The sequence below is a fragment of the Corvus brachyrhynchos genome, unplaced genomic scaffold, assembly GCF_000691975.1.
Source record: "Corvus brachyrhynchos isolate BGI_N302 unplaced genomic scaffold, ASM69197v1 scaffold43, whole genome shotgun sequence".
Classification (NCBI taxonomy): domain Eukaryota; kingdom Metazoa; phylum Chordata; class Aves; order Passeriformes; family Corvidae; genus Corvus; species Corvus brachyrhynchos.
In genome coordinates this window covers 1,767,505-1,791,347 of record NW_008237353.1, presented here as the reverse complement: position 1 = coordinate 1,791,347, position 23,843 = coordinate 1,767,505, and the positions used below count along the sequence as shown (strand labels likewise).

Here is a 23,843-nt window from a genome sequence, read left to right as displayed (position 1 = left end):
AAAATACCATCATTTTTCCTAGCAACATGGATGATAGTATTTGTATTTTGCCACTGGAGCATTAGCTAGTTAAGCTTAAGAAAACTCAAAAGAATAGCATAGGACAAGGGTTAGAACAGGAATTGCATACAACTCTGAATGCTCACACTGCTTTACAAGTCCCTTGACTGCACAAAACGGACTGAAGGTGAGACCTTTCCAACAACTGGTTTATGTCTGCTGTGGCAGATCTCTTCACTATGCAGCTACTCAGTTTCCAGAGAGGTAAGATATAACCCCCAGAGCTCTTATTAGCACATCAACAAGAATAAACTCCAGTCTTTTATACTGCTGAAGTATTATATACAACAACAGAGACTCCTGCTTCTCAAATCCAGTGCCAGCATCCTCCAATACACTTGCTTTCCACTCTCTCCCCTCTCACTCTTTCCTATCTGACATTTTCAGTTACCTTGTACACGCTTCACTGATGCTCCAGCTCCCATCTACAGTATCTTCCCAACCCAAGCCTCAACCTGTAGCTCCTTCCCATGTTACTCAGCTTTCCTATTTATCCTCCCAACGCTGGTAACCATCCCACTGCGCCTTCCCTCTGCTGATAATCTGTTTTTAAAAACAGGCCTTGAGATTTGTTTCTTCCTAGTACCAAAAACTCAAAAAACCTTTATAGGAATCCATGGAACTGATCACAGATCAAAGCATTGTCTTTGCCTTTACCTCCTTTAGAAGGAAAGACATGAAAAATATCATCAAAGGCACAGATCAAATTTATAAAACCAAAGCAATAGAAGGCAGCTGTGCTTTCTGACTTAACCTAGGTTGAAGATAAATGCTATATATCAGGGCCAGGGGAACTGTTCTCTGTGGATGCATTTTCTATTGAGGCTGGGGAGTTGGGCTCCTCTGGCCACCACTTTCACATGACTGCATCTCCACAAATTGCAATCTCCTCTCCCTGGATTACCTTCATCACGAAATGCTGAACACACTGATGAAGCTGATGAACAGTAAAGTGGTGTAGCAGCTTAACTGATGACTGATACAGCAAGTGTGTTGCACCACTTCAATGATAGCAGCTTTGAGCATGAAAATTACTCTTTTGACCCTTTATCCTCCCCCTCCCCATCAAATGAGCATCTTCCACTTGTGAACATGGCAAGAGTGACTTTTGAAAGAAGGACCTTGGGCAAACCAGAATTGCAGACTGGTAGCAGTGAGCAGGAAAAGAAATTTGCCTTGCAAAATGGCTGGGCCTCCAAAGTCCCAAGTGTGGCAGGGCACAGACAGAAATATTACAACCAAGTTCAACAGCACAGAAAGATGTATCCTGCAGGCTGCTCTAATGGCAACAAGAAACTCACATATGGCCAAATAATGCTGTGAAAACCTTTGTGCAATGGGTAGGGGACTGGAAAAGGCCTTTTTTAAAAGAAAAAGCAGGGAAAATGGCACTCAGCGGGGAGAAAAAAGTGAACAAAGCAGAATCCCCAAGACATCTGTCAAAAGCGACTGATGCTAACTGGTTCTGGAGAAGATCTGTATCCATGTTGTACACAGAGGATGTCCAGTTTTGGGATCCAGTTTGCTCTCATCGACAGCTCTTCATAGCTGCCAACAGCAGAATGCAGCAGAACCAGTGCTTGTGCTTTCTAGCAGTGAAAGCAGGCGCAGGGGTATATTCAAACAGATACTGATGCTACATATTCTCAGTTTTATTCTTGAACAGCAGAAACTGTAGTAGTCAGTAAAGGCTTGTTAAGCATACACAAATGAAGTCAGACTATTTCTACGTGCAATTAATCATGATTTATTTGAAGATACTCTGTTAGCATTCCCATTTTCTGCTTCCTGAAACTCCAATTAATGAGGGCCAACCCTCCATCTGAAAACGTTTTATTTCATGTGTTGAACAAAAGCAACCAAAAAAAAAAAGTTATTATCTAAACCAACAAAGTGTTCTGACAAAAAATTTCTTTGCAATTTTGAGCAGAACAAATGACTTAAAAAGAGAGGTTGGGCAAACCAGATTAAATAAGTATAGCACTTAAGAACTTGGAAGCAAAACAGTTTTTATTTAATAAGCAGCTAAGTGGTGTTTCTGCCATCAGTGCTATTAGTCTTCTGCTTTCTCCTCTTCAATGTCTGCAACTTATGATCTCAGAAAACAAGCTAGTTTAAAGTGTCTCTGAAGCAAATGAGTGAGGAAATAAACATGCCTTGTTTGTGATAAATTTGCTACACATTTTTTAATCTATAAGTTTTGCCTGTATAAAAGTATTTCCAACGGCTCTTTTGCACTTAGAGGAATAAAATCCACTTTTATTTTCCCTAATATTTCAAGTGCTTAGGTATGAGAAAAACCAGGTTACTTCTTCAAACAGTTTTGTCCACTTTAGCAGAAGATGAGGTTTGGTGACATTGCATGAGTTTCAGCTATCTAGTGAAACACTTAATCTGTCTTCCCTAAAAAACTTCATGCCGTTACAAAGGGTAGACTCTCTGCACCAGATCCTGATGAACATACCATATCCATGGACTGTTTCATTGTGGTCCAACAACAACACAGTGTGAAAGCAACTGATCATAATGGCCTTCAAGTCACAAGTATCCCCAGAAACCAAGGGGGAAGCTGTTTTTATCAATATAGGCTTTCATGGTGAGATTTCTAAGCACTGCATTTTGAAACATAAAAATAAAAATCTGTAGATATTTCAAATACTTTCAGAATATCTCTTCCTTACATCAGTCTAAAGGGCTAGCTATAAATACATAATAAATGCTGTATAAGCATGTTCCTTTCATAATACGCTAAGTGCTTTGATACGATGCTGGTTGTTATTTCAGACCCTAAGCCAGGTTTGTTAAAATCTGCCCAAATATCACATACAGAAACATGCAAAAGATGAAGGAGCCGTGCTACAAATAGAGCAACTGCAGAGGCTATGGCCCTGCCCACATACACTCTAGTGTATTTTTACACAAAGCCTAGCACTGCATCATGCGGGTGCCAGCTATAGCTTGTACCATGCTGCCAACAAAATAGGATCCAAAAACAGATAACAAGGAAAATTCTAGGGCAGTTTCTGTGTACTAAGGGGAACAGAATTTGTTGGGGTTTTAAGAATCACCATTGCAATGCATTACACAGACACTGAAAGCATGGATGCAAACAGCACTACAAGCATCAGTCAGAAATTGTTCCAAACTCATCAGTCTGACTCACTTCTCTCCTCCTTTCAGGCTTTCTGAACCTGGATAAACACTGCCTGGCCTTCTCTTCGTGCCAGAACAAACCATGTTCTCTGCCACTTGGACTTATCATGGTAAACTTTTAGATATTGACACAAGAAGACGGAAAACAAAACAAAAAATGCTACACAATCTTGTGGAAGAAAAACATCTGAATTGCTTGCAATTTAAAGCCTTGACTTTCTATTTCATTAAATAATAACTAGAGTTTATCTCGGAATAGAAAATTACAGCTTGAGCTGCACATCCACAGCTGAACCAAAGCTGTAGACTTGTTCAATCATTTACTTTTGTAGGAGTTTGAAAGAGTCAACAGTTCTGCAATCCTAGAAACATTTTCGTCCTTTATTTCCCTTTATTCCAGCTGAATGACAGTGCTCTGTAGTAATGTTCTCCTTGGCAGAGATACAGAAGAACTAGAAGTCTCTTCGTGTTGCTCCATGAGTATGCAGTGGATTCACCTCAAGAGCAATGTGACAAGCGCCTCCCAGCTTCCCTGTGGTTGCTGGTGCCATCCCTGCAGCAGCCAGTACCTTGCTGAACTCACAGTGACCCCGGGCTCCTCTGAGTGCCACCAGCGCAGCTGCGGTGCCAGCTGGCACCTGACAAAACGTAGGAACATGAAAACTAAAACGAGGGTTTGAGAGGAGCAGGCAGTGCTCACAAGGCAGCTGGTCTGAGGTAGGCTCTGAGCAAACTAAGGATCAGAGCATGGGGTCATGCTAGAGAAGACCATCTCAGCAGCAAGAAGTGCTTCAGATGCAAAGCTTTGGATTATAAAAGATACAGCACATCCGTGGAAAAAAAAAAGAACACCCAGGCAAACTGCAGATTTTCACCATTTTATGTTTAGATCTTTACTACATTATTTACATGCATGTTCATTAATATAAAGCAAATTACAATGTGTCCCAGAGATTATTAATCCCCTCAATAATGTAGTTCCATAGACGTTCAGATCCTGAAGTACCACATGCAGTACTACTCCCTAGGCTTCCACGTTGCAGTACAAAATGTAGGATGGTGAAGGGAAAGGAACACACAGCACTTTCATTACAGATTTTAATACTGTGGGTTACAGGCCAAAGAAACAGCAGGGAATCCATCTCCTCTCCCCAACCTTCATCCCAAGTGGTCTCTGAGGAAACTTGCCCTCGCTCTTCCACTGTGTCACTTTGATCACATACATGGCACAAGCTGACACCTTCCTCACTGCAGCCCAGCAAACACCATCTTTCAGGCCAGCCAAAAATAATGACCCCTCAAGTGAGTCATAGAGCATATTGCCATTTATTATCTAAGACAGTTGCTTTAACAGTGCTACTACACTGGGAATTCAGTTAACCCACCCTACAGACTGGATTTCAACAATATTTAAGCTGCTGGATTTCCATCAAAGGCTTAAAAGACTTGGTGACTTTTCATTTATTTTTAGTTTTTAAAATCACGTAAGAAATGTCACTTGACAAAATTTATGGCAAGTCTGGTGTTGGTATGTAAGATTCCTGACAAACCCTAGTTCTTTAAAAAATTAAATAAAAAAAAAGACATTGCAGAGTAAAAACATTCCTAGCAGAAATTACAAGTAACTTTTTCCAGAGATCAGGCTTACCACACTTTTGTGTGTGCTGAATAGTTTGAGTTTTTTAATTGGAAAGATATCAGACAAACTTTCTTGGTCCTTGTTTTTTCTGCTTTCCACTATTTTTTTCTTTCTGCTTTTCATTGATTTTTGAAGACTGTGGCTGATAAATACTATCAATTTCAGTCAGTAGCTTAGTCCTAATCAGGTCATATCACAGTTCACTGCCTGGGGTTCTACCCAACAAGCAACACTGACCCAGCAGAGCCATCCTCCTCCTTTGGTTGCCATAGATACTCCTTGGTGACCTTCTGACACATTTACTTGGCTAGCAAACAGAAACTGTCATCACATCAAGTGCTGGTCCCTCTTCTTCTCATTGTTATTAATACCACTCTTTTTCCTAGTGGCACCAAGATCGCTGCATTCATATTCACTCACTGACATTGCTGTACAGCTTCGCAGCCAGGTCTGAACTGCCTCTAACATGCTTCCTACAACTGCTTCAGCAACTGAAACCACTCATATTAACCCAAAACATACACCAAACCATCTTAGAAGACATTGTGCCAGTGGAAGTCTCCAAACTAGAAATACAATTTCAAGACCAAACCCCAGTAACAAAGAGTTTTATTAAGTTTGGGATTTATTACAGAAGTGCTTCAAATTTCTTTCTTAAATTATTCCTCCCAGAAGGCTAGCTTTCTTTTACACTGCCTTCCTTTCCTTCTAAGGCATTTTAAGATCTTTATTTTTGCTATAATCTGAGGAACAAAAGAGGTTACTAATACCTTTACTTGGTTTGTATGGTTGGAGAACATCTGGATCTGAAAATGACAGCAAAAGAAGAAAAATTTCAAAAAATCCCACAATACTTATATGAAGAAATCAAGGGTTTACTTTCCCTAAGAATATTCAAGTTGGGACAAAGGAAACTACAGAATATCAGAGTTTTCCACAGAATAAGTGATTCAATTTTCAATCATGGAAAAAGAACTATATTTAGAAAGGCATAATACATTACTTTTTCTTCTGGTAAATTTAGTGGAATTAGGAGAACCAGATGGCCACATATCTATGAAGTATTTATCTCTATCATCATGATGTAGAAACGTTAGAAAGGAAGAAATCCTACATGTCTTGAGAGTAGCCTGTGCAGACCACGTAATAACAAATAAGATCATTATGCACAGCCTCAAAGCAAATGATCTTTTGACTTTCATCAATTTATGTATGCTGTGGAATGTCAAGTTATTATCATTTTTTTCTGTTAAAAAATGCTTGAAGCACTATCCTTCCAATTTAGAGCAAAGATAATACAATGATAAACTTCTACTCCCAATAAATAATCATTTGGACACTTCAGTTATCACAGAATTTGAAAACACTGGTGTTATGAAACATTGGTTTACTATTTAAGTGCAAGTGAAGAATGAAAAGCACAGCTCCAAATCTCAGTCTGAAAAAAGGAACACACCCGCCCAAGCATCACTGATGCACACAGAAGGAAAAGCACCCCAGCAAAAGGAAAACTTTAATGCCACTTTAACACTCCTCAGAAAAGAAAACTCCTGGACAAGCTGTGTTGGCAGCTTCACAGCATCCTTTCCCAGAGTTACACTCTTGCAAGTCGATGGCATTGAAAAGCACATTTACAACCATCGCTCAGTATTAAACATGTCTTTAAACTGCAGAGAGAGGAAGGATGATGCAGTGCCAAGAGTCCTTCAGTGGGACTTGGGAGGTGCAGCCTCAGCTCTCTGCCATGCTGCCCTTTGGGCCACAGGCCTACCTGCAGGCTTGACTCTGCAATCTGAGCAGTGGAGGCACCACTGAGGGCAGTACAGTCGGGACGGACACAGGGAAGCCTGAAGGCATCAGGTAGTTATTGACATGCTGCACACAGGCTCCCAACGTGGGCTCTGGAAAGCGTATCCTGCATTTCTGTGTTCTGCTTTCACCAAACAGATAAGTAAAACTGGAGGAATTGGAAGGAAGTGAGTAACTTTGACAAGCACAATGAAATTCTGCCAATCTTTCCACTTGAAAAAAATACTGATTTAGATACACTCCAAAAACAATAGCTGTTCTAACTTCATGGCTATAGCTACGGTAACATTTTCAGTACTGCCATGTTTCTGAAATATAATCAATGATTATTAAAAAGTTTTCTTAGAATAGCTTTGAGGTGAAATCTAATGTTCTGTTTTCATAGACTGCAAACAAATGTGATCAGTGCTGACATGAAAAGCATTTGAACTGTGCAAACACTATTTTCTTCTATAAACACTAACAGGAAAGCACCATCCAGGACTTGGTCTAGCTGATTACAAACTATTTCAAGCACTGTCTCTAAACGTGTTAAAAATAATTTAATGCTTTTTTTTGTAACACAGAATTGAAAAACATGATGACAACTGAAGAACCATTCGAAACACAAGCTCTGGTTTTAAACTATGTTCATGGCATGGAGAATCATGAGCAGATATTATAATAGCACTTTTCTTTCCCCCACTCCAAAAAAACTTTAGTATGAGAATGTCCTACAATGACACATCCCTCAAAGGATTTCCCTCCTGCTTGCCCACAAACTGTCCAGCCCCCACAAAACTGAACGGATTGCACGTCAGCCCAACTAATTAATTCAAGCTTACAAATAGCTACCCGATCATTGAAGGCTATGTACCTACTCAGTGTTTTCCCACACACATTTTACTTGTGTATTTTATGTTTAGACAGCCTAATATATTAATCAGTATGAAAAGAGGAAGAAGGCAAAATGAACTATATGATTTACACGTTTTTCAAGATCTTATTACTTGCCTCAAGAGTGTAAAGTGGCCTTTATGTGTATGAAGATCAAACCTTGTGGGTGGGTCAAACCCAAAATACTGGTGGGTTTGACTTCAGCAGTTACAATCCCTAAGAAGGAAAATATCGGTATTTATAGATATAGGCCCAAAGACCAAATGGTTCTTCAATAAGTAGAGATCTCATTCTAGAAGACACTGAATATGCTTTGAACTCTATGAGCTCTGAATAATTCTCCCAAGAACGCTACTTGATCAGGCCTTAAACACAGAAACAGTCTGAGGATGATTTCACACATGGTCTTTTTACTCTGCCCTCCTCTTTTTTTTTTTTCCCCCTTTCTTTTTCCTTCACAGGTCACATACATTTGCTTGATTCACTGAATTGAGGCTTACAGCAAGAAAACACAGTCGAGAAATCCAGTTGTCATTAATTGCTAGTAACATCACAGTTACAGCCAAGAAAGAAACAGTGCTGAAAACTCAATACATTTTTATCTACACGTACAAAAAACTACTTTGACACCAGATATGCTATGCATTCTGTGCCCACCACTGCAGCTTCAACCATGAACTTATCTCTGCTTAACCCTTTCAAACACAAGTAAGCTGTTATATATGGCAAATAAAACCAAAACCCAGAAATCGACCTCCTTGTGGTTTCCCTAACTAAACTACAGCATCTTTCTCCTCAAGGGGAAACCTCAGTGTTTGTGTACCTGTGAACTGGTTTTGGTGCTTCTGTAGTTAATTCAAACATTTCTCTGTGCACATTATCCAAGCTGTGGCAGACTAGGTGTGCCCATGGCTCACCCAGGGGCAGCGCAGGGAGCATCTTCCCTATGACCCACCCACCCCTACACAAACAAACACATGCAGCTCAGTTAACCAAGAGGGGCCTTTGGTACGCATTTGGAGAAACCTCTAAACTCCTGTCTTCGTGACACAGTATGGGAAGTTCTGTATCACATGCACTCTGTAAACTTGATACCAAAGCTGGCTGGAAAATATCCACCAGCACTACCCTTAGCTCCATGTTCCCACAGTCAGCACCCTCTCCTAGCTGAAGCCATGTGCCCCTTCTCAGCAACATGTGACACCTCACCCAAAGTATCAGCCCCTAAGAAGGATCAACATCAGCAAGCCAGGGTTGAGTTTCCTGGGTCAGTGTTGGGGTTTTTTTCTTGTTTCGTTTGGTTTTGGAGGGTGGGGGAGGGGTGGTGTTGAGTCAGTTCTTCCATATTATGATGCTAAAGCAACAGCACCAGTGTTAGTGAGGCCAGTGCAAAATCGTGTTGTCAGCTTTGATGCTTTCCTTCTAGGAGGATGAGAGTATCTTGACTTAATGTCCAAAACATTAAATCTACTTTCAGTAATGGACAGAAAATGATATTTAACCAGCAGGCCTAAGTAACAGCTCTGTATCTCAATCATAGGCCCAGCACAAGCAGCCACAATTCACAGTGCCTGTAGCATGTATTATCGGTACCCTGCAGACCTGGAGAGTTGTCATTCCCACCCTCTCCCTCAGCAAATGGTCAGTTTGTCAACAGAGAAAAATTCTGCTAGGAAATGAAGGGATTAGCAACTCATTTCCATCGAACCACTAGGCAATAATAATAAAAAAGGGTCCACTTTAAAGCAGCTCACTAATACAAGCAAAAATTAGGGTAACACATATAATTTCAGAGGTGCAACAGAAAAAGGAGATTTGTCCTTCAGCTATATGTAACGAAGACCAAACACAAACTTGCAGTTCTGCATGGCAAGGTCTCAACCACAGGGGAAGAGGTCTTCAATCGGTGCCACCCACTTCAGTGACAGATGAATTAGGCTGACAGAGTGTCCATGTTTTGAACTTTCTCGTATAAAGGATAAATCTAAACAGTCACATAGAGCAGATGGACAGTCAGGCAGCTATTAAAAGCTCCATAGATAACCCTCTGGCAGTATCACCCACATAAAACACAGATACTGAAGAAATTTCATAAGCAATAGTTCTCGAGCTCAGATATTCTAATGCAGTTAAGATCCAAAGAATATGCTTTTTAAGTTACACAGATGATTGTCCATTTATTTTGTAAGAGGAGGCCAGGCACATTCAACAACGTACTTCTCGAACCATTAACACAGCAGAATTCACTTTTTGCTTCTTATTTTTAGTACACACACAGAGAAGGAATTAATAACCATTACTAAGTGGAGCAATACTGAGGCTTGTTAAATAGAGATCCACTTAATTTCCAAGTACTGCTCTTGCTAAAATTTACCAAAAATACTGTCCCTTCTGATTGTTTCTCACAACAGTCACTGTAGCAGCACAAAGCCAGGCAGAGACAGCTAAACTGACACAAGTTGCAACCTCTGGCACTGTGTGCTTTCAGCACGGCATTTTGAACTAGCAATGGAAAAGAGACCATTTTTAAGCACATTTCACTGAGCAGCTCCCAAGTAAAAGGCTGTAATCACAGACTTTTACAGATGTTCAAACCTGCAATGTTTCACTCCTGCTATTGTTTTAAATGCTGAGTTACACACCCTGCACTCCACACACACTCACACGTGCACGCTCACATGCACTCAGTGTCACACCACGTACTTCACTTCTAATAGTAAACCTGACAGAAAGGAATTTTATTTTTACACTTTCACACCTCCCACTCCTAATTAATGTCAATCAGCATCTTCTGCAGAGTACACACTGCAAATGTACATGGCCTTATCTGTGCTCTGCACAGGGCAGGGGCAAAAATTTCCACTCTTCCTAGAAATTGAGTAGGCTTTATGTGATGGATTCCTACGGGAAGAATCTGGAGATGCACAACCCTCCTTTAATGACCCTCCTGAGAGGGGTCAGTTAAAATGCTCTGACTGGGGGGAACATTTATGTTGGTTGACTTGTGCTTTTCATCCCACAGTGATGAATAGGAAGCAATTCTCCAGTTCAGAAGAGTTGTTGCAGACTTCCCGAGGTGCAAGAGGGCTCAGGGATTTCCCAGTGCATCTTGACAGCTGCCAGGAACAGTGGCAGCAGTGGGAGGGGCAGTGAAGGAGTTTTGCCAGTGACTTCAGTAGAGCCAGTCCACATTGTGTAGACAACCGTGGACCGGAACCAGAAAATCAAAAGCACTGGTAGTTACGGGGTAGGCACCTATACTTGCACTCCCCAGCTGTCCCAATAACCACCGCATTAGCAGAAGTGAGGGTGGGAAAATCTTGCTCCCACAAACCCAAAGCAGACAAACTTGGTTTCCCAGCACACACACCACTCACTTCTTTTTATAGACTGCTTTTCTCTCAAATGCAAAAGTAAATCCAGCTCAGATGATTTCCCTGTCTTAACTTTTGTACAAGAGGAAGACAGAAAGCTAAAAAAGGAAAATTAGACACTTCATGAAATCCGTGATTAAGACACAGAAACTATCAAGACAGATGGGCTGAAACATTCAGGGAGCTTCAGTTCAACAACCCATGTTTTTCAGAGATCTACAGTACGCTATTGTCTTCTCCATTTAGAGTTTTTAAATTCCATTTTTCATTGCAGTAATTTAACACCATTTCTAAACTTGGAGTACTCTTATTGGGTAGGCCACAATAAACCCCAATATTTACTCAGCTAGCACATGGCCCTAGAACCTAACTATGGGGTTTTTTTCCCCCTTCGCTCCTTTTTTTTGGGTGCAGGTAATGGCCACTGCTGTTGGCTCGTGAGCTTGCTGGGGAGGCACAGCAGGGTAACTACAGCTGGGGGTCGAGGGGGGGAAGTAAGAGGCAGCACCCAGCTGCAGCTCCCTCTGCTCTGGTGCAGGCTTTGCTCCCTTGTATGCCCCGCGGGAGGAGCTGCTGTCACTGTCCTTAGCGGGTTATTGCCATGCACACAGAAATTCGAGGGCAGCCACGCAGAGAACTCCCTCTTACAAACGTTTGTCTCCTAAAGGCAAGAAGCAGAAGCCAATACTGCACACTCTGAAATGAGGGGCCAAATGCTTCTAGCGAGGGTGATCTGCTCCTCCACAAGCTCCTTGCTCACAGCAAGGACTCAGGCTGGTTCATCCTTCCACCAGATCCCTTCTTCCCTTAGAAATTAAGTCCTCTTTTCTGCGTGGTGCACAAAGCAGTCACTCACCCAGCGGGGAAAAAAAAAAAGAGGGGGCAGGGAGAAGAAGAAGGGGGATAAAAAAGGAAATTTATGACTGCGCTTGGCAAAAGCCAACAACTGCTGAAAGCTGAGTCACTTCTTTCCCTTCCACCTGGCGAGTGGCTGCCCCGATCCATTCAGCAGAAAGCCTCTTTTCACCGAAACTGGCATAAATCTGGAGTAATTCCCTCATTTCAATGGAGCTGCTCAGGATTTATGGCAGCATGATACAACAAGTAGAATCCTGCGTGCTGAGAGCTACAAGCCCAGGTTTTCCTGCAGGAGACGGTGCTGCTTTGCTCTTGTAGGCCACGATGCTGACCGTGCAACAGCACTGATGCCACGGCTTGTTCTATTTTTCCTAATGCTGTCATCGCCAGCAGATGCTCTGCAAGCAGGACCTTTGGAGAAATCACCCTCTTTCACACACTGCAGGAGAATTTTGATAATCTATGACCAGAAGAACATTTATTAGCCTGAATTAATTATTTTTTCGGATTTCATTTTTTTCTCCAGATTTCATTTAATGCTTTAATTTGGTTTAGCAAAGATTTATAAAATAATTATTTTTTAACATCTCACTGGACTGTGTGAAACAGAGTTCAGAAGACAGCAGAAATATCTTCTGTGCAGATGATGTGTGAATAAGTAAGGGATGAGATCAAGATTTAAGGAATACCAATCAGCTTTACCAGACAATAATCTACTCTATTTATGTTCTCAGCTTAAGAAAAAGCATTGCTAGGGGATTTATGCATGCACTGGAAGGTTTCTGTAAGCAGGGAAAGACCCTGAAAAAAATACATAATACTCCCCCCAGCATGCAATGCAGCAGCAAGCAGAATCAAAACCAGCAAATGAACACAAACCCCAACCTTTGAAACAGGGCTATTCCAACAGAGGAGGGTTTCAGCTTTACACTAAACATACCATCTATGTAAAAAAATGCATTCATACATATACTGAGGGACTGACAGGGTTTTTCTAAACAAATGCAATGAATCTTGTCTGTCCTGTCTAAGTACATTTACAGCATTCAAGCACGGGATGTAGCTGCCTAGAAACAGCAGTGTTCATGTAGTCCTTTCAATATGGGGAACACAGTGTGCTATACTAATATTAATTTAGCCTGAACAACCAGTGAGGTATGCAAACATTACTCCCAGCTTCAACTGGGATTGATTCGAGCACAGAGGAACAGCGAGGGGGATTTTTAGCAGTGCTTCAGGGAGCGGGATTGATTCGAGCACAGAGGAACAGCGAGGGGGGGATTTTTAGCAGTGCTTCAGGGAGCCAGCTCACAGCCAAGGAGAGCTGGAATCTTGCATGTCTACAAGCGCTTTCAGTAGCCCTGCCCAACTTCCTAGACCTGCCTGTTCTCTTCAGGAGACCCAGATGAGCAAACATATTCTGTATCCTGACTGGTTATGCTGCCAAATTCAACAAGGCAGTTGTGCAGACATGGTTGCACTGTGCAGCACCTCCCAGGTCCTGGTTTTGACATGGTTCAAGAAAAGCCACCACAGCCACTTAACCAGGCAAGAGGGACTGCAACAGACCCCTGCTGGGTACCACTACTGTCCAAAAAGCACTGATGGGGTAAAAGCAGAGAAAAACCACAGGAGCTTCAGCAGCTGACACTGGCTTCTTGTTTACTGAGTAAATTGCAGAACCCCTGGGGCTCAGCTGATGAGGACAGGGCCAGAGCACAAGTCCAGCAGGTCTCACTGTGTATTTTGCCTTTTTAAAGCTCCAGCTCTAATCCAAAGGGAGGACAGAAATATTTGTGAAGTCAAAGAAGCAGACAAGAAAAGGAGAGCTGAAACAATGATCTAAGTGACCTGGAAAGAATGATCTCCTGCACCATTTTTTTCTACCACTCCACAGAGCAGCTGTAGAGGAAAGTGAAAGGCAGAGAAATGGGTATCTCAAGGACAGAGTATACAGAATTGCAGCTGAACACAACACCTTTAGACCAGCAGCCCAAGGAAAGCAATTCTCACAGCAACCATGACGCTGAAGACTATTCAACCATCTTCCTCAAGAGCCTTGGTTTTAGCTTTTTACAACTCTGGCAAGTGAATTAATATTTTAATAAAAGATGCTTAATATAAACATAAAATATATTGTAAAATATTTTAATTAAAATCTTCTAGTATCTGCCTCAGACTGACCTTTTGAGGGAAAGTTGCAGGAAAAAATTAGCCATTTTGGAGAAAGAGTGCAGGCAAATAAGAATGTATTGCTGACTGTTAAATTTACTTCTGCTGCTGCTGCTGTTGTTGCTAATTTACTGAGATATAAAAATGACTTCTGGAGCAAGTCTGGAAATTTGGCAGAGGGATTATGCTGATCAGAGATGTGTTCTCAGCTATCCCTGTGAAAAACTCACCTATACTTGGTTAATTTTTAATCTTGGGTGGGGGAGACCAGCAGCTGAATCTTCAGACCTTTCATCAATGTAAACTTCACACCCCAGGCTTTGCCACAGCTCCACATGGGCCACAGCAGCTATGGAAGGATCTGTCTGCATAGGGTTCACTGCAGAAGAAAATCTCTAAGCAGCTTTGGGACTTTAGAAGTCAAGAAACCACTGTTAGTAAAGAAATATGCAATTACTTCAAGGTACTGTTCTTTACCTGAATATGTACAGAAACAAGGCAGAGATACAGAAAAGCAAGAAAACAGCTGGAGCTTCTTGTTAGTTTGACCTTTTTTTTTTCTTAAGAAAGTAAATCCATACAAGCAGCAAAGTGCAAGCACTTAAAATATCCCCACCACAGAACTTACCAGGGTAAATATTTTCTGGTAACCCAGCATGCCAGCATAGAAGATTCATGGTCTGCTGTTCTCTAAAATACCCTTCTCTTTCAGGAGCAACACTCAGAGAGGGTGACACAATGCCAAGTTGCTCTCCCTGTATTCCAAGGCACCTCCACTCAAATGCCCCCAAACCCCACTTCTTCCTTGTCAGAAATCTTTGTTAACAAATTTCCCTTTTCGTTTATTTTGTGAACTGTGCTTGTCTTTTTTTGTTTGTAAACAAAGAAACAAACAAAAAGCCAGAATGTAGCAAGGCTCTGCCAGAACTCAATTAATAAATAATGAGCATCGAGTGTTTTTGATCATTTCCTTCTGTCTGAGCCTCACAAACTGACAGTAACACAGCGTATGACCCTTTACAGAATGATTTTGCTATCACGTTACATCCTAGAAATTAAGAACACAAATTTGACATTTTGAATGGGAACGTCTCATCCAGTTTGGTTCAGTGTTACCCACTGGGAAGTCCAGAGCCAGCTGCAAGCCAGCACAGCAGGATTTGCAAAGCATCCATGTAGTCACACAGCAAACCCCAGCACAACCTGCACTAACTTTGTGAATCACTCTGCACTATACAAGTGTGACTAACACTTTCCAGCTCAGAGCAATACTATTTTGCTGGGCTTTTTGCAAGACAAGAGTTGAAGCAGTTCCTCAGGATGTAGGAATCCACAGGGATGGGAAAAGCAGGGAAGGAGAGGAGCAAAGACATCCTATTCTGTTGATACAACTGGAAGCATAGGGATGCAAGAAGTTACTTTCATATTCAAAACTGGAAAATGGGAAAAACATGAATAAGAGCCATTTAAAGAAGGAAAAGAGTCTGAGACCTGCTGAAAAACTGTGTTTGGTCCTCTGGGGGGAAAAAAAAAAAAAGCATGACTAGAGAACACATTTTGCCACAGAGACGGTGTAAGGGAATAGAGACACACACACAGAGACAACTACATGAGCAGTTTCCAGCATTGTGTTTAAAAACAGTGGCCAGAAAGACAGATTCTCATTCCATCTTTGTTGGCATAACTTTACTTGACAGGAAGATGCTAATTTATACCAGCCATTGATCTGCCTCCTTCATTTATAAAGAGACAAGTCCAGTATTAGTAACACCCTTCTGTGTCCTGGTGTTTATGAGCACACCAATGGTTTGCATTTGGAAACTGCCCACCATACATGCTAAATTGTCAAAGATATATGAAGTGGGCAAAAAGTCAAGATTTCCATGACTTCAGCCTTAATTCGACTAACACCAGCACCAACTGATCTCCATCCAAAGCATAAACATACTCCTTATAAACTGCTTAAATGCTAGTGCTCTAAAGGCACAATTGTTCATGTGTTGTAATCTCTCTAATGAACAAAATTCAGCTGCATCCACAAAGAAAAGTAATGTTTGTTGACACATCACTGGAAGGAAGCAAATAATGGCTCACAATACTAAGAAACCTGATGAAAATGGAAGGGAAATTACCCTTTGAATAATTTGTGCATGACCCGTAAGTTTCAGTGGGCTACAGGGAATACAAACTCGATCATTCCATTTTCTGCTCTCTTGTAGATACTTTCATTTTTATATGCATAGATATATACTTTTTAAATGCACATGTACTCTCTTTTTCAAACTGTTTAAACTGGGTGCAAAGGAAAGACTGGATTTGAACTCTTGGATGAATCACATGCACAGGCTTTCTCAAAAAAAGCATGTGGATAATAAAATAAACAAAACAAAACAAAAAAGAGGATAATTTTCCTTCTCTTCCCAGTCTCTTTAAGATACTGCTGCTTTTCAGCCACACAGTGAATGCTTCATTCAAATAACAGAACATGGATTTCTCTTAGTAACTGCAGCTATAATTGTAGCAACTGTTTATACTGCTTCCATCCTATTAGTGTTACAACTGTCCAAAGCAGAACACTCAACTCAATTGCCCTAATTTCTTACAAACATCTAATTTTTTATTTGCAACAGAAAAAAACCCCAAGTGCCTTCAGAATGTTACCCCTTTCTTCTGTTACCTTATTTTGCTTCTTTGGCACCAAGAGCATGAAAAAACAATACTGCTTTCCCTGCCTTCAATGTTTGGCAGCCTTTTCTTAAACAAAAACACTGATTCAGTGGATGCTCTGCCCACTATTACAGATAACATGCCTTTTCCAAATCTGAGTCTCTTAAGGACAGTGTGGGGTAGCTTTATTTGTAATCATTCACCAACCAGTATCCCATTTCGGATCTAGTAAGAATTGGCTCTTAAGCATCTTCCTCTGCTGTATGTAACATTTGCATGCCTATTATGAAAAATAGTGATGAAAATAACTGGCCTGGGTTTCTGTATTTACTCATACACAGAATACATATCTCTCATGTATTCTCATTATGATGAAAAGGCACAGGCATGAAGAGTCCATCTCTGCATGGAAATAGCATGTTGGGCAGAGTGGAGGTAGTAAGAAACCCTACTTTACTGACTCTTACACTGGCAAGAAGAAAAAACTCCTGCATTGTCAAAATGCTAGAAAAATTGTATCACTTAAAGCAGTTACTACTCCTAAGTTTCAGTATGCTTCACTGGAAAGCAATTTTTTAATAGCATTATTAAGGTAGCACACTAAGATTTATTCTTACTTGGTTTTCAACTTAAAGTGGTTTTGCCTGCTGCATTTCCTTTTTTGGCTTTAAGAGTGGCCCAATAATAATCAAATTAAAAAAACCAAACCCAGCAGAAAATACAACCGCTTTGATTTATGGGGTCAGAGGAAGAGATTTGAAATGTCCAATAAATCCAAACACTATTTCCAGTCATCCTTCTCATTCACTCACTATTCGGCATATTTTCCTTTGTACCCTTGAATAACATATGGATAGGCCAAGCACATCCTGCTTATTGGCTCATTGCATAACCAATTCCTGCTATATTATCATTCCATACTTCAATAGCTGTGCATGTTCTTGTTACCCCATCACAATAAACCATCAGAACAAGGAAACAGACTTCAGTGTGTGGCTGTGTGGCATTTTAGCAGGTTTAAGAAAGACAGGAAAAGAGGAAGAGGGAGAAAAAAGAGTGGAGGAGAACAAAGGGAAAGACAAGAGCAGGACTTAGTCTTTCACATGGGAAGGTATGCCAGTGCTTCTCAGCAAAGCTCGAGATCCAGGTCTGCAACAAGCCACGTGCTGAGCACTGGTGTGGGGTGCTGAGCACCTGCTGCTCCCACTGCAGCAAAGCAGGTCACTGCCTCACTCAGGACTGAGCTTCCTGTGTCACAGACCATCACACTCCCTGCTGCACCCAGCACAAGACGTGCAGCAGTTGTCTTCCCCAGGGGCTTCCAAGCCACTTCCTCACACCATTGCATGCAGACCCTCGCCTACAGCACATGACGGGCAGGTGACCACAGAGACACTGGGGCAAACATTGTGATGTCAGCTCTTTGACCCTGATACAAAGGTCAAACACAGCAGCAATACAGAAGCCATTGTTTTAGTGATACAATGCTAAGAAAGTCTAGAAAAAGTATAAACTTAACCACCTAACTCATGAAACGAAACTCAAGTAATCTTCCCTCTCAATAAGCTCTGAAGGAGCACTAAGTACCTTCAGTCACCTAAATGAACGAAGTTCTCTATGGTGTTACTTCTCAATTCTTGCAAAATACTTCTGTAAGTTTCTTGAGCATTATGGGAACACCTGAGTGCACGTGTTAAAATGCACATTTAACAAGCCTGGTTCTTCTCTCATTGAAATCAGCAGCCCTTAATTTGAACAGCAGGAGACCTGGGCCTTTTCCACTGCCATGTTCCTTATCAGAGCTCTATAAATGTCACATCTTTATTTCATTAGTGAAAGACATATTTTATAGATTAACAATAAAAGCATTCTTGTATGTGAGTTTTCTAGCCCCTGTTGAGACTCTGAATTCTTGAAGGTCAAATAAAGCAGTCCATAGGAAGGGAGAAAAGAAAATGCTCTGCCATATCCTTTTAAAGAGCCTCCACAGCAAAGAGAGAATAAATAGCTGATTTGTTACATGGCTTTGAGGGCAGCCACAAATGCTAAGACCACAGGTAAATGAACCTGGTCATAAAAGGAGCAGCAGCTCATCCAGTACTGTATCTACATTAGTTAACTTTCTTTGTGATTCAAGTCCAAGACTTTGCATTGTTCTATTTCCACCTATTCCTGTGCTCTGGATTCCCTTTGTGACACTTTTATCAATGGAAAATGGAGGGAGGGATTTCCAGCTGGGAGCCCAACAAAAAAACAGGAGGTTCAGTCTGGTTTTCTCATTTGCACTGCAAGAACCATTTCAGCACTAGTAATAAAAGCAAAACCACACAAAGAAAAAAAAAAAAAAAGACATGACCTGAAATTATTTTAGCATCATAAATGCTTCACCGCTCTTTATTCTGCAGTATGGTTAGTGTCACACATTGGTACAATAATTTGCTAGCTTAAACAGAGCTCCTTGCAAATAACGAATTTATATTAAGGGCTGCTGTCAGCTAGAATTCCAGGGAAATGCTAAGTAAAAGATAACAGTGCCATCGGTCAGATCCACTCTTTGTTATGCCCTTGCAGTTTTGACAGATTTATAGCTGCGGTGTCACAATATTTAAAAAAAAAAAAAAAAAGTCTGACTGTGTCCTCTGTGAGTGGTGGGGAAAATACACACAAACAACAAGGGAAGCCAACCAGCATGTTGGGAGCCACACAAAATGGATTGTGCACAGGGACATCCACACGGCCACACCTGGGGATGTCATTACAGCAGCCGTGGCGCTGCCCTAACCGCAGCCAGTTGGGTGCTTAGTTTAGTTGTAACCTGAGGTGGCGGCTTTGAAAGTAAGATCGTTTGTACTAAGAGGATTTTCAAGGTCATTTTCAGTGGATAGATTTGGTATCATTTAAGGCTAGAAAAGACTAATAATCATACTTTGAAACATTATGGCAGTACAGACCATTCATCTTGGGAGACACTTGGTATAGTAACAACAGCTAACAACTCCCATACATTTATGTGAGCATTTAACACTCTCCTTGAATTCCTGAGCTATTTTCGTACACCACCAAGGAGCCCTGGCCACCACTACCTTCTCAAACAAAAGAAGAAATGTCTCAAGGCTTTCAACAGTCAATTATCCAACCATTGCAGGCTCTGCTAGTGTCCCAAAGACAAGTAAAATCTCTTTCTCTTGTTCACATGTTTAGTCTGTAAGGGCTCTGCTGAGAGAAGCACCTTTAGATATAACAGAAATCAAGGCAGCTATCATCACCTCAGTTGCATAAGCTTGTCAAAGCTGCAACAGGACAAGAAGAGAAAAGCTGAAAGTAAAATACAAGGCTGGAGAATCAGATGCAAAAGCTGCCTTCTTAAGAGAGAGAGAATACTTAAAGATGTGCCCTAAAGACAAAAAAAACCTGGCAGTCACCATCATCAAATAGCCTGAAAGTTCAGAAGGCATCTGAGAGAACATTGTATGGTATCCAAATTCCCCTCTATTTTTCCATCTGTTAGAAAAATGGTTTTCAAAAGGTCAGGTACCTAAACCATAACAAACTGTAAGTTAGGAAACCTTGAGAACTTGGGAACTGACTTCTAGCATTCTCTGAATCTGTACCACAGACCTGTTACAGGGAACAAGAGTTTGGGGGGAATCAAGTATCAAATACCTGCCCTGTAGATACCCCTAGTAAGAGAACATGCCAAGCAAGAGGGGATAAAATCCTTGCAACATTTGTGATGAGACTGGTGAGGAAGTGCCTTCATTCCTAATGCCACAAAACCCGGAGTTTTTTTAAACATGCTACTATTTAAACCCAGTTTTACACTGAGATTTTTATGTCCTCCCTAAGTCAATACATAAACTTCATAAATGACCAGGCAAACCCATGGATCTCCAGCTCCATTTACTTTATTGTCTTCCACAACATACAGAGCAATTCTCATTAAGTAGCTGAACATGTAACAGCTCAGTAGAGAGTTAAGGAAATTCCTAACCCAAAACTAATCTAAGGGGCAAACTATGTCTAGAAAAAACTAATATAATTTGTATAAAGTCACATGAAGTAACTGAAGGAAGCCTGTGTGATCCTAGCAGACACAATCTATACCACATCACAGACAAACCAAGCAGGAGGAAACATCCTTGAAAAATATGTATTCTCAGCTCCAAATCCAGACAGCAGGGCATGAGTAGGTCACATTAACTAAATCCATCAAGGAAATCTCCATATAATTTCTGATCACAGTATAGGGTCTGATTTTTCACTGTGGCCAATCTCTGAGAAAGCAAAAAAAACCACACAACACTAAAACAAACAAACAAACAAACAACAACCCAAGGGAAAAATCAAATCACCACACCCACAACTCAGACCTAATAATTACAAGACAAAAAATGAAGTGAGGGAAGAAATCACTTCCCATCCCTGCAGGTAAGGCTGAAGTTCTATAGCAGTAGATTTGAAAATAATTAATATGAGACCAACAAGTTAAATAGCCTTACAGGGTCTTTTTAATTTATTAAATATATTTTGCTTTAATCACATTAATTTTTCAAAAATGTACAATAATCTTTGTGGTTTAAAATTACTTTGTATTCATTTTTTAATGGAGAGTATTTTTATTCATCTAATACATTATCCTTTCAAGAAAATTACCATACTTGACTACAAGTACTTTACGAGGCACTAATTAATACTCCTATTTCTCCCCATTTAAAACTCCTTTGAGAAATGAGGTCAGAAACCTGGTTTAACACAGAAGACACCTCCCAGAGACTAAAGGGGGAAGGGACACAAAAGGCACTCGTCACCCTTCTCCACAGAGGACATTCCCCTTGAACACTAAAGCCCAACCTGACAGCGATCCCTCTGGCTGAGCCAGCAGCTGATGCTGAGCCCCCTGACCAGCAGCTGGCCCAGCAGCACGTCCCTCTGCTCCGCACCTCATGAATGACAAGAAGCAATTCTCCCACTTTTTGTTTAACAGGGTGAATTTTACTTTTCCCACTCCTGTCAGCTTGCGGCAGGCAACCTACCCACCTCTCCCCGGGAGCACAGCTGAAGGGCTTCTCCTACTACAGAACACTCCTGAAGCCACTTATTCCCCCGTGTCGTAACACAATGACAGGCAGCTCCACCTTCCTCTGCTCAGCATCCCTGGCTGGGCCACGGCATTCCGCCAAGGCTTCAGCAGTGGCTGTGCCACGCCAGGAACGCCAGTAGGAAAATGCGGGTCACAAACACCTCCCAGAGCAGGAGCGGCTGTTTCGGACAAGGAACTGCTGCAGGGTTAAAGGGCAAAAGCAGAGACCAAGCACAAGTGTTTCTGAAGCTCTCAGGAAATTTGCAGACGCTCACCCATGAACTTCACATTTGAGTTCACTCCGCATTGTGTACTAATTGCAATTATCTAAGAGCGGCTCCACGATGGGAGGAGGGGAGGACAAGGCGGCTTCCTTTTGGCACAGCTTCTTCAGAGTTCAAAGGACACATATGGCCTGCAAACACAGTGCAGGGAATAATGTAAAATTAAAGGAGGGATGAGAGGAAAATGAGAACGCAGCAGGGACAAGCACTGTTCTGGATCTGCTTGACTGGAATTTTAAATAAAGAAACACAAAACCCCCACACTTATTTTAATTCCACATCTGAACAGAAGGAGGGATCACAGGAGGGGCCCCACATATGAAGGGAAGATCTCCAGGGAGCAGAACCTGAGCACTTCTGCAGGAGGCAGAGACTCCAAGCCCCATGGCCTCAGCCAGGCAGCAGGGCCAGGAGGACTGCCCAGAGTAGGGCTGGAAGCTGCCAGAGATACAAGGGCTTCAGGAAATGTACAACCAGCACCTCCAAAGAGACAGGATGGGTTCATTTCAGAATAAACACATGTACGGTACCAAACCTGCAGGGAAGGACAGCCTGTCTACCCACAGAGTAAAGCAAGAAAAAATAAAAAAGTGCCCAAATAGCACAGGTCCCCGATTTCCCTTGTAGTGCTTGTCTCACCACACAAAGGGAGCCACATAAAAGTCAGCAGCCTGCTAGATAGTGCCTGTGTCCATGCCAAAGGCTGACACCTGCTTGTAGCCTTGTCTTTGTTAGGGCGGAAACCAAAGCCTGCTCTTCTCACTGCAGGGCATATTCAGCGCACAAATAAATAAATAAACTAAACAAAAAAACATCCACAACAATCCTCAGTTGTAATTTCTACATAATTATTGCACAACAACCACACATAATGAGAGAATGAATTTATAACCACACACAAGCTATATTTACCAGTGGACTGGTTACAAAGCAAAACAGCAGGAAACCACAATGTGTGTCTTCATATTAGCTCCTCAGTGTGGTGCAGAGCAGGGCTGCCCGTGCAGCAGGGCAGGCTGGGCAGGTGAAACACAGGCACACCCACCAAAGAGGAGCACAGCCTTATGGGGACACAACCTGGATTGAGCAGGGGACAAAGATACTGCCAAATAGTCAAGAGAAGCTATGTAGAGGTGCAGCTAAAAAGACTTGTTTGACCTCAGGGTTAAACAGTTGGCCACACAAAACAAACTGAAGGGAGTCTTGCCTCCCAACTCTCCCAGCTTCCAGAAATTTTGATACCAAGAGAGAATTTAAAAAAATCCAACACAGAAAACAAATTTAAAAACCACCCCACAACTGGAAATGCAGCTCCCTGTGCAGTCAGGATCCAGGAGATGAACCATCCCTGCCCTTTGAAATGAATAGTCACTCCCAGAGAGCACTTTGTGCTCTTCTCCCGTCAGCTGTTCAACAGTTGGCCCACGGCAAAACAGGCACAATTCAAACCAAACTGGGGCAGCAGGACTGTGCCACAAGAGGAGGCCTGACAAGGTCAGCAGCTGAGCCCCAGATGATAACTTTTGATCACTTGAGAGAGCTGATTTGGGTGTGCCTATCAGCCACCATAAATTGCTGAGCTATGGGGACCTTGACTACTTCAACACTGCTTTTCAGGCAAATTTGGCCAGAACTGCCTCACAACTTTGGAAGTTACTGGGCCATTGCACTTAGGGAAACACAGGCAGCACACTCACAAGAGCTTCAGCTCCTCAGGCTGACATCATACAAGCAGGCAGCATCCCTGCTGCCAGCAGTACACTGACCATCTTGCCTCAGCTGCTCCTCTTCACCTCCCTCTGTGCCAGTACAAACCCTCACACTTTCCAGGCCAGTGTGAGAATGATGGCAAGCTAGATCCAGGAACAGAT

The 23,843-nt window shown here is 41.8% G+C and overlaps 1 protein-coding gene across 5 annotated transcripts in view; it reads right to left on the bottom strand.

Annotated features, from left to right (window-relative positions):
* The window catches only part of ATXN1 (ataxin 1), a 217,334-nt gene that overhangs the window by 125,398 nt on the left and 68,093 nt on the right, over window positions 1–23,843 (bottom strand). Inside the window, exon 2 of one of the 5 annotated variants that reach the window (XM_017730664.1) lies at window positions 5,623–5,658. The exons of the other annotated variants lie outside the window; for them this stretch is intronic. The gene's annotated coding sequence lies outside the window, so the exon portion shown is untranslated. The remainder of the gene's footprint in view (window positions 1–5,622; window positions 5,659–23,843) is intronic. 5 annotated transcript variants of the gene reach the window in all.